This window comes from Triticum aestivum, chromosome 5A (genome assembly GCF_018294505.1).
Source record: "Triticum aestivum cultivar Chinese Spring chromosome 5A, IWGSC CS RefSeq v2.1, whole genome shotgun sequence".
NCBI classification, from domain to species: Eukaryota; Viridiplantae; Streptophyta; class Magnoliopsida; order Poales; family Poaceae; genus Triticum; species Triticum aestivum.
The window spans coordinates 651,416,365-651,429,190 of record NC_057806.1 but is presented as its reverse complement, the minus strand read 5'-3'; positions in this window follow the sequence as shown (position 1 = coordinate 651,429,190).

Here is a 12,826-nt window from a genome sequence, read left to right as displayed (position 1 = left end):
GGGCGAAAATCTAAAAGAAAAAGAAAAAGAGAAACGCTACCGAATGAATGTTCTCTACAGACCGCTTAAAGGACGAAAACCGTTCGCTACAGATCTAAACGGGTGAACGCTCGCTATCTAACAAAACCAAAAGAAATAAACCGTACTAAAAGAAAAACCGAACTATACATATAAAAAAATCCGGTGGGTTTTCTCGGTTTATACCGGTCGGGGCAAATAAACCGGCGGCGGCGGTTTAGATCGGTGGAGCAGCAGCTCCGGCGAGGGCGGCGAGCTCCGGCGCAGCTACGGCAGCGCGGGCGGCGGGGTGCGGTGCAGGCGATGGCAGCGGGCGGCGCGGGCGGCGGCGCTAGCAGGCGGCAGCGCAGGCGATGAGCGGTGCGGGCGGTGAAGCAAGGTGGCGGCGGCGCGGGTCTGCGGCGTGCGGCGGCGGTGAGATGCGGGGCGGCGCGGCGAGTTACGGGAGGGGCGGCGGCCTTTAAAAGGGCGAGGGGAGGGGAGGTGGTGGCATGGAGGAGGGGCGACGGGCGCCGTGGAGAGGCCGAACTCCGGCGAGTCCCTGTCGGGCACGGCGGGAGCTAGGAGGCGGCTCCAACTTGGGCCGGCTGGCTGGCCTTCGGCCCAGTTGGCCCCGGGGGAATTTTTTAAATTTTTTTTTCCAGACAAACATAATCATAAAAATATAATAAAAGAAAATATTATATAGGCATATAATATATCAAAATTTTCAGAAAAAGATTTTCTACACGGTGAACATTTTTCTTGCATTAAATAGAATACACATAAATTCTAATAATTCAAACAGTGCTACTGGTCTATTAAAATCCAACAAAAATCATTTTAAAAATACCAAAATGATTTCAAATTAATTTTTCTCCAATTTTCTATTGTAGGGAATCATGTTACCCTATTTTCCATGTATTTTGTTTTTGGAGAAAAATAATTTGAATAAAACCCAAATAACTCCAAATTGAAAAATAATTTCAAAAGGATTTTAAATTTTGATCCTTTGAAACTCCCAACTCATATTTCATATAATTTGAAGAAGTCATTTTATCTTCGCTCGTGAAAATCATTGAGTTGCATAAAGTTTCAGAATTGGAAATATTTCCAAATGAAATTCAATTATTTTCAAATACCCTTTCATTTAATTAAATGGAAGAAGTCATGTCATCTTCTCTCCAGGGTTTCGTGGTGAAAAAGAATTTGAATTCCCGGAGATCAAAATGCAAAAATGAAAGTTTGGGAAAGTCCTTTTATTCCCTCTCATTTAACTTTCAAAAAGTTTTGAATTCACTCACTTTCAGACAATCAATCAAACAATCAATCAAATCTTTCTATTTATTATAACATTCCAAAATTTAGAATTTTGGGATGTTACAATCCAACTTTAGTTAAACCGAGTGTGGCTACGCCTGGTCCTTGAGAAGGTTAAAACAACACTAACTTGACAAACTGTCGTTGTGGTTTTGATGCGTAGGTAAGAACTGTTCTTGCTAAGCCCGTAGCAGCCACGTAAAACTTGCAACAACAAAGTAGAGGACGTCTAACTTGTTTTTGCAGGGCATGTTGTGATGTGATATGGTCAAGACATGATGATATATTTTATTGTATGAGATGATCATGTTTTGTAACCAAGTTATCGGCAAATGGCAGGAGCCATATGGTTGTCGCTTTATTGTATGCAATGCAATCGCCCTGTAATTGCTTTACTTTATCACTAAGCGGTAGCGATAGTCGTAGAAGCAATAGTTGGCGAGATGGCAACGATGCTACGATGGAGATCTAGGTGTCACGCCGGTGACGATGGTGATCATGACGGTGCTTCAGAGATGGAGATCACAAGTACAAGATGATGATGGCCATATCATATCACTTATATTGATTACATGTGATATGTATCTTTTATGCATCTTATTTTGCTTTGATTGACGGTAGCATTATAAGATGATCTCTCACTAAATTTCAAGATAAAAGTGTTCTCCCTGAGTATGCACCGTTGCCAAAGTTCGTCGTGCCCAGACACAACGTGATGATCGGGTGTGATAAGCTCTACGTCCATATACAACGGGTGCAAGCCAGTTCTGCACACGCAGAATACTCAGGTTAAACATGACGAGCCTAGCATATGCAGATATGGCCTCGGAACACTAAGACCAAAAGATCGATCGTGAATCATATAGTAGATATGATCAACATAATGATGTTCACCATTGAAAACTACTCCATTTCACGTGATGATTGGTTATGGTTTAGTTGATTTGGATCACGTGATCACTTAGATGATTAGAGAGATGTCTATCTAAGTGGGAGTTCTTAAGTAATATAATTAAATGAAATTAAATTCATCATGAACTTAGTACCTGATAGTATTTTGCATGTCTATGTTTGTTGTAGACAGATGGCTCGTGTTGTTGTTCCGTTGAATTTTAGTGCGTTCCTTGAGAAAGCAAAGTTGAAAGATGATGGTAGCAATTACACGGACTGGGTCCCTAACCTGAGGATTATCCTCATTGCTGCACAGAAGAATTACGTCCTGGAAGCACCGCTAAGTGCCAAACCTGCTACAGGAGCAACACCAGATGTTATGAACACCTGGCAGAGCAAAGCTGATGACTACTCGATAGTTCAGTGTGCCATGCTTTACGGCTTAGAATCGGGACTTCAACGATGTTTTGAATGTCATGGAGCATATGAGATGCTCTAGGAGTTGAAGTTAATATTTCAAGCAAATGCCCGAATTGAGAGATATGAAGTCTCCAATAAGTTCTATAGCTGCAAGATGGAGGAGAATAGTTCTGTCAGTGAGCATATACTCAAAATGTCTGGGTATCATAATCACTTGACTCAACTGGGAGTTAATCTTCCTGTTGATAGTGTCATTGACAGAGTTCTTCAATCACTACCACCAAGCTACAAGAGCTTCATGATGAACTATGATATGCAAGGGATGGATAAGACGATTCCCGAGCTCTTCGCAATGCTAAAGGCTGCGGAGGTAGAAATCAAGAAGGAGCATCAAGTGTCGATGGTTAATAAGACCACCAGTTTCAAGAAAAAGGGCAAAGGGAAGAAGAAGGGGAACTTCAAAAAGAACAGCAAATAAGTTGCTGCTCAAGAGAAGAAACCCAAGTCTGGACCTAAGCCTAAGATTGAGTGCTTCTACTACAAACAGACTGGTCACTGGAAGCGGAACTGTCCCAAGTATTTGGCGGATAAGAAGGATGGTAAGATGAACAAAGGTATATATGATATACATGTTATTGATGTGTACCTTACTAATGCTCGCAGTGGCACCTGGGTATTTGATACTGGTTCTGTTGCTAATATTTGCAACTCAAAACAGGGACTACGGATTAAGCGAACACTGGCTAAGGACGAGGTGACGATGCGCGCGGGAAATGGTTCCAAAGTCGATGTGATCGTAGTCGGCACGCTACCTCTACATCTACCTTCGGGATTAATATTAGACCTAAATAATTGTTATTTGGTGCCAGCGTTAAGCATGAACATTATATCTGGATCTTGTTTGATGCGAGATAGCTATTCATTTAAATCTGAGAATAATGGTTGTTCTATTTATATGAGTAATATCTTTTATGGTCATGCACCCTTAAAGAGTGGTCTATTTTTGATGAATCTCGATAGTACTGATACACATATTCATAATGTTGAAGCCAAAAGATGCAGAGTTAGTAATGATAGTGCAACTTATTTGTGGCACTGCCGTTTAGGTCATATTGGTATAAAGCGCATGAAGAAACTCCATACTGATGGACTTTTGGAATCACTTGATTATGAATAACTTGGTACTTGCGAACCATGCCTCACGGGCAAGATGACTAAAACGTCGTTCTCCGGAACTATGGAGCGAGCAACTGATTTGTTAGAAATCATACATACTGATGTATGTGGTCCAATGAATGTTGAGGCTCGCGGTGGGTATCGTTATTTTCTCACCTTCACAGATGATTTAAGCATATATGGGTATATCTACATAATGAAACATAAGTCTGAAACATTTGAAAAGTTCAAAGAATTTCAAAGTGAAGTTGAAAATCATCGTAACAAGAAAATAAAGTTTCTACGATCAAATCGTGGAGGAGAATATTTGAGTTACGAGTTTGGTCTACATTTGAAACAATGTGGAATAGTTTCACAACTCACGCCACCCGGAACACCACAACGTAATGGTGTGTCCGAACATCGTAATCGTACTTTACTAGATATGGTGCGATCTATGATGTCTCTTACTGATTTACCGCTATCGTTTTGGGGTTATGCTTTAGAGACGGTCGCATTCACGTTAAATAGGGCACCATCAAAATCCATTGAGACGACACCTTATGAGCCATGGTTTGGCAAGAAACCAAAGTTGTCATTTCTTAAAGTTTGGGGCTGCGATGCTTATGTGAAAAAGCTTCAACCTGATAAGCTCGAACCCAAATCAGAGAAATGTGTCTTCATAGGATACCCAAAGGAAACTGTTGGGTACACCGTCTACCACAGATCCGAAGGCAAGACATTAGTTGCTAAGAATGGATCCTTTCTAGAGAAGGAGTTTCTCTCGAAAGAAGTGGGTGGGAGGAAAGTACATGCTCTCTTGTTGGAAAGTAGTTCATCACAGAAACGGGTTCCTATGACGTCTACACCAATTAGTGAGGAAGTTAATGATGATGATCATGAAACTTCAGATCAAGTTATTACTGAACCTCGTAGGTCAACCAGAGTAAGATCCACACCAGAGTGGTACGGTAATCCTGTTCTGAAGGTTATGTTGCTAGACCATGACGAACCTACGAACTATGAAGAAACGATGGTGAGCCAAGATTCTGCAAAATGGCTTGAAGCCATGAAATCTGAGATGGGATCCATGTATGAGAACAAAGTGTGGACTTTCGTTGACTTGCCCGATGATCGGCAAGCCATCGAGAATAAATGGATCTTCAAGAAGACTGATGGTGATGGTAATGTTACTGTCTATAAAGCTCGACTTGTTGCAAAAGGTTTTCGACAAGTTCAAGGGATTGACTACGATGAGACCTTCTCACCCGTAGCGATGCTTAAGTCTGCCCGAATCATGTTAGCAATTGCCGCATTTTATGATTATGAAATTTGGCAAATGGATGTCAAAACTGCATTCCTGAATGGATTTCTGAAAGAAGAGTTGTATATGATGCAACCGGAAGGTTTTGTCGATCCAAAGAGAGCTAACAAAGTGTGCAAGCTCCAGCGATCCATTTATGGACTGGTGCAAGCCTCTCAGAGTTGGAATATACGTTTTGATAGTGTGATCAAAGCATATGGCTTTATACAGACTTTTGGAGAAGCCGGTATTTACAAGAAAGTGAGTGGGAGCTCTGTAGCATTTCTGATATTATATGTGGATGGCATATTACTAATTGGAAATGATATAGAATTTCTGGATAGCATAAAGGGATACTTGAATAAGAGTTTTTCAATGAAAGACCTCGGTGAAGCTGCTTATATATTGGGCATCAAGATCTATAGAGATAGATCAAGACGCTTAATTGGACTTTCACAAAGCACATACCTTGACAAAGTTTTGAAGTTCAAAATGGATCAAGCAAAGAAAGGGTTCTTGCATGTGTTACAAGGTGTGAAATTGAGTAAGACTCAGTGCCCGACCACTGCAGAAGATAGAGAGAAAATGAAAGATGTTCCCTATGCTTCAGCCATAGGCTCTATCATGTATGCAATGTTGTGTACCAGACCTGATGTGTGCCTTGCTATTAGTTTAGCAGGGAGGTACCAAAGTAATCCAGGAGTGGATCACTGGACAGCGGTCAAGAACATCCTGAAATACCTGAAAAGGACGAAGGATATGTTTCTCATTTATGGAGGTGACAAAGAGCTCGTCGTTAATGGTTACGTCGATGCAAGCTTTGACATTGATCCGGACAATTCTAAATCGCAAATCGGATACGTGTTTTTATTAAACGGTGGAGCTGTCAATTGGTGCAGTTCTAAACAAAGCATCGTAGCGGGATCTACATGTAAAGCGGAGTACATAGCTGCTTAGGAAGCAGCAAATGAAGGAGTCTGGATGAAGGAGTTCATATCTGATCTAGGTGTCATACCTAGTGCATCGGGTCCAATGAAAATCTTTTGTGACAATACTGGTGCAATTGTTTTGGCAAAGGAATCCAGATTTCACAAGAGAACCAAGCACATCAAGAGACGCTTCAACTCCATCTGGGATCAAGTCCAGGTGGGAGACATAGAGATTTGCAAAATACATACGGATCTGAATGTTGCAGATCCATTGACTACACCTCTTCCACGAGCAAAACATGATCAGCACCAAGGCTCCATGGGTGTTACAATCATTACTATGTAAACTAGATTATTGACTCTAGTGCAAGTGGGAGACTGAAGGAAATATGCCCTAGAGGCAATAATAAAGTTATTATTTATTTCCTTATTTCATGATAAATGTTTATTATTCATGCTCGAATTGTATTAACCGGAAACATAATACATGTGTGAATACATAGACAAACATAGTGTCACTAGTATGCCTCTACTTGACTAGCTCATTGATCGAAGATGGTTAAGTTTCCTAACCATAGACATGATTTGTTATTTGATCAATTGGATCACATCATTAGGATAATGATGTGATTGACTTGACCCATTCTGTTAGCTTAGCACTTGATCGTTTGTTTACTTCTATTGCTTTCTTCATGACTTATACATGTTCTTATGACTATGAGATTATGCAACTCCCGAATACCGGAGGAACACTTTGTGTGCTACCAAACGTCACAACGTAACTGGGTGATTATAAAGGTGCTCTACAAGTGTCTCCGATGGTACTTGTTGAGTTGGCATAGATCAAGATTAGGATTTGTCACTCCGATTGTCGGAGAGGTATCTCTGGGCCCTCTCGGTAATACACATCACTATAAGCTTCCAAGCATGATAACTAATGACTTAGTTACAGGATGATGTATTATGGAATGAGTAAAGAGACTTGCCGGTAACGAGATTGAACTAGGTATTGGGATACCGACGATCGTATCTCGGGCAAGTAACATACCGATGACAAAGAGAATAACGTATAGTGTTGTGCGGTTTTACCAATAAAGATCTTCGTAGAATATGTAGGAATCAATATGAGCATCCAGGTTCCGCTATTGGTTATTGACCGGAGATGTGTCTCAGTCATGTCTACATAATTCTCGAACCCGTAGGGTCCGCACGCTTAAAGTTCTGTGATGATCGGTTTCATGAGTTTATATGTTTTGATGTACCGAAGGTAGTTCGGAGTCACAGATTTGACCACAGACATGACGAGGAGTCTCGAATGGTTGAGACATAAAGATTGATATATTGGAAGACTACATTTGGACATCTGAATAGTTCCGGGTGAAATCAGGATTTTACCAGAGTACCTGAGGGGTTACCGGAACCCCCCGGGGACTAATGGGCCTTGTTGGGCCATAAGGGAAAGAGAGGGGCCGGCCTAGGGCAGGCAGCGCGCCCCCTTCCCCCTGTCCGGATTGGACTAGGAGAAGGGGGTGGCGCCCCCCTTTCCTTCTCTTTCTCTCCCTGCCTTTCCCCCTCCTAGTAGGAGTAGGAAAGGGAGGAATCCTACTCCTACTAGGAGGAGGATTCCTCCTCCTAGGCGCGCCAACAAGGGCCGGCCGGCATTCCCCTTGCTCCTTTATATACAGGGGTAGGGGGCACCTCTAGACACACAAGTTGATCACAAAGATCTCTCCCGGCCGTGTGCGGTGCCCCCCTCCACCATAATCCACCTCGGTCATACTATAGCGGTGTTTAGGCGAAGCCCTACTGCAGTAACTTCATCAACATCGTCACCACGCCGTCGTGCTAACGAAACTCTTCCCTGAGCTGTACTGGATCATGAGTTCGTGGGACGTCATTGAGCTGAACGTGTGCTGAACACGGAGGTGCCGTACGTTCGGTACTGAGGATCGGTCGATTGTGAAGACGTACAACTACATCAACCGCATTGTCATAACGCTTCCGCTTAACGGTCTACGAGGGTACGTGGACAACACTCTCCCCTCTCGTTGCTACGCATCACCATGATCCCGTGTGTGCGTAGGAAAATTTTGAAATTACTATGTTCTCCAACAGACCGAGACTCATCTCCGGTCAATAACCAATAGCGGAACCTAGATGCTCATATTGGTTCCTACATATTCTACGAAGATCTTTATCGGTCAAATTGCATAACAGTATACGTTGTTCGCTTTGTCATCGGTATGTTGCTTGCCCGAGATTCGATCATTGGTATCTCAATACCTAGTTCAATCTCGTTACCGGCAATTCTCTTTACTCGTTCCGTAATGCTACATCCCGTAACTAACTCATTAGCTACATTGCTTGCAAGGCTTATAGTGATGTGCATTATCGAGAGGGCCCAGAGATACCTCTCCGACAATCGAGGTGACAAATCCTAATCTTGATCCATGCCAACTCAACAAACACCATTGGAGACACCTGTAGAGCACCTTTATAATCACCCAGTTACGTTGTGACGTTTGGTAGCACGCAAAGTGTTCCTCCGGTATTCGGGAGTTGCATGATCTCATAGTCATAGGAACATGTGTAGTTATGGTAAAAGTAATAGCAACAAAACAAAACGATCATCGTGCTAAGCTAACGGATGGGTCAAGTCAATCACATCATTCTCTAGTGATGTGATCCCATTAATCAAATGACAACTCATGTATATGGTTAGGAAACATAACCATCATTGATTCAAAGAGCTAGTCGAGTAGAGGCAAACTAGTGACACTTTGGTTGTCTATGTATTCACACATGTACTAAGTTTCTGGTTAATACAATTCTAGCATGAATAATAAACATTTATCATGATATAAGGAAATATAAATAACAGCTTATTATTGCCTCTAGGGCATATTTCCTTTAGTCTCCCACTTGCACTAGAGTCAATAATCTAGATTACATTGTAATGATTCTAACACCCATGGAGTCTTGGTGTTGATCATGTTTTTCTCATGAGAGAGGCTTAGTCAACGGGTCTGCAACATTCAGATCTGTATGTATCTTGCAAATATCTATGTCTCCCTCCTTGACTTGATCGCGGATGGAATTGAAGCGTCTCTTGATGTGCTTGGTTCTCTTGTGAAATTTGGATTCCTTTGCCAAGGCAATTGCTCCAGTATTGTCACAAAAGATTTTCATTGGAACTGATGCACTAGGTATGAAACCTAGATCGGATATGAACTCCTTCATCCAGACTCCTTCATTTGCTGCTTCCGAAGCAGCTATGTATTCCGCTTCGCACGTAGATCCCGCCACGAGGCTCTGCTTGGAACTGCACCAACTGACATCTCCACCATTTAATAAAAACATGTATACGGTTTGTGACTTAGAGTCATCCGGATCAGTGTCAAAGCTTGCATTGACGTAACCGTTTACAACAAGCTCTTTGTCACCTCCATATACGAGAAACATATCTTTAGTCCTTTTCGGGTATTACAGGATGTTCTTGACCGCTGTCCAGTGATCCACTCCTGGATTACTTTGGTTCCTTCCTGCTAAACTTATAGCAAGGCACACATCAGGTCTGGTACACAACATTGCATACATGATAGAGCCTATGGATGAAGCATAGGGAACACCTTTCATTTTCTCTCTATCTTCTGTAGTGATCGGGCATTGAGTCTGACTCAACTTCACACCTTGTAATACAGGCAAGAACCCTTTCTTTGCCTGATCCATTTTGAACTTCTTCAAAACTTTATCAAGGTATGTGCTTTGTGAAAGTCCAATTAAGCGTCTTGATCTATCTCTATAGATCTTGATGCCCAATATATAAGCAGCTTCACCGAGGTCTTTCATTAAAAAAATTCTTATTCAAGTATCATGTTATGCTATTCAGAAATTCAGTATCATTTCCGATTAATAATATGCCATCTACATATAATATCAAAAATGCTACGGAGCTCCCACTCACTTTCTTGTAAATACAGGATTCTCCAAAAGTCTGTATAAAACCATATGCTTTGATCACACTATCAAAGCGTATATACCAACTCCGAGAGGCTTGCACTAGGCCATAAGTGGGTCACTGGAGCTTGCACACTTTGTTAGCACCTTTTGGATCGACAAAACCTTCTGGTTGCATCATATACAACTCTTCTTTAAGATATCTGTTAAGGAATGCAGTTTTGACATCCGTTTGTCGAATTTCATAATCATAAAATGCGGCAATTGCTAACATGATTCGGACGGACTTAAGCATCGCTTCGGGTGAGAAGGTCTCCTCATAATCAACTCCTTGAACATGTCGAAAACCTTTCGCGACAAGTCGAGCTTTGTAGACAATAACATTACCGTCAGTGTCAGTCTTCTTCTTGAAGATCCATTTATTCTCTATGGCCTGCCGATCATCGGGCAAGTCAACCAAAGTCCACACTTTGTTCTCATACATGGATCCCATCTCAGATTTCCTGGCTTCAAGCCATTTTGTGGAATCTGGGCTCATCATCGCTTCATCATAGTTCGTAGGTTCGTCATGGTCAAGTAACATGACATCCAGAACAGGATTACCGTACCACTCTGGTGCGGATCTTACTTTGGTTGACCTACGAGGTTCGGTAGTAACTTGATCGGAAGTTTCATGATCATCATCATTAGCTTCCTCACTTACTGGTGTAGGAATCACTGGAACTGATTTCAGTGATGAACTACCTTCCAATAAGGGAGAAGGTACAATTACCTCATCAAGTTCTACTTTCCTCCCACTCACTTCTTTCGAGAGAAACTCCTTCTCTAGAAAGGATCCATTCTTAGCAACGAATACCCTGCCTTCGGATATGTGATAGAAGGTGTGCCCAACAGTCTCCTTTGGGTATCCTATGAAGACACATTTCTCCTATTTGGGTTCGAGCTTATCAGGTTGAAGCTTTTTCACATAAGCATCGCAGCCCCAAACATTAAGAAACGACAACTTGGGTTTCTTGCCAAACCACAGTTCATAAGGTGTCGTCTCGACAGATTTAGATGGTGCCCTATTTAACGTGAATGCAGCTGTCTCTAAAGCGTAACCCCAAAACGATAGCGGTAAATCAGTGAGAGACATCATAGATTGCATCATATCTAGTAAAGTACAATTACGACGTTCGGACACACCATTACGCTGTGGTGTTCCAGGTGGCGTGAGTTGCGAAACTATTCGGCATTGTCTCAAATGAAGTCCAAACTCATAACTCAATTATTCGTCTCCATGATCAGATCGTAGAAACTTGATTTTCCTGTTATGATGATTTTCGACTTCACTCTGAAATTCTTTGAACTTTTCAAATGTTTCAGACTTATGTTTCATTAAGTAGATATACCCATATCTGCTCAAATCATCTGTGAAGGTGAGAAAATAACGATACCCGCCGCGAGCCTCAATATTCATCGGACCACATACATCAGTATGTATGATTTCCAACAAATCTGTTGCTCGCTCCATTGTTCCGGAGAACGGCGTTTTAGTCATCTTGCCCATGAGGCATGGTTCGCAAGTTCCAAGTGATTCATAATCAAGTGATTCCAGAAGTCCATCAGAATGGAGTTTCTTCATGCGCTTTACACCAATATGACCTAAACGGCAGTGCCACAAATAAGTTGCACTATCATTATCAACTCTGCATCTTTTGGCTTCAATAGTATGAACATGTGTATCACTACTATCAAGATTTAGTAAAAATAGACCACTCATCAGGGGTGCATGACCATAAAAGATATTACTCATATAAATAGAACAACCATTATTCTCTGGTTTAAATGAATAACCATCTCGCATCAAACAAGATCCGGATATAATGTTCATGCTCAACGCTGGCACCAAATAACAATTATTTAGGTCTAATACTAATCCCGAAGGTAGATGTAGAGGTAGCGTGCCGACGACGATCACATCGACTTTGGAAGCATTTCCCACGCGCATCGTCACCTCGTCCTTAGCCAATCTTCGCTTAATTCGTAGCCCCTGTTTCGAGTTGCAAATGTTAGCAACTGAACCAGTATCAAATACCCAGGCATTACTGCGAGCATTAGTAAGGTACACATCAATAACATGTATAACAAATATACCTTTCACTTTGCCATACTTCTTCTCCGCCAAATACTTAGGGCAGTTCCGCTTCCAGTGACCAGTTCCTTTGCAGTATAAGCACTCAGTCTCAGGCTTAGGTCCAGACTTGGGTTTCTTCACTTGAGCAGCAACTAGCTTGTTGTTCTTCTTGAAGTTCCCCTTCTTTCCTTTTCCCTTTTTCTTGAAACTGGTGGTCTTGTTGACCATCAACACTTGATGCTTCTTCTTGATTTCTACCTCCGCAACCTTTAGCATTGTGAAGAGCTCGGGAATCATCTTATCCATCCCTTGCATATTATAGTTCATCACGAAGCTCTTGTAGCTTGGTGGCAGTGATTGAAGAACTCTGTCAATGACACTATCATCAGGAAGATTAACTCCCAGTTGAGTCAAGTGGTTGTGGTACCCAGACATTTTGAGTCAAGTAGTTCTGTCGGTGAACATATACTCAGAATGTCTGGGTACCACAACCACTTGACTCAACTGGGAGTTAATCTTCCTGATGATAGTGTCATTGACAGAGTTCTTCAATCACTGCCACCAAGCTACAAAAGCTTCATGATGAACCATAATATGCAAGGGATGGATAAGACAATTCCCAAGCTCTTCGCGATGCTAAAGGCTGCGGAGGTAGAAATCAAGAAGGAGCATCAAGTGTTGATGGATAACAAGACCACTAGTTTCAAGAAAAAGGGCAAAGGGAAGAAGGGGAACTTC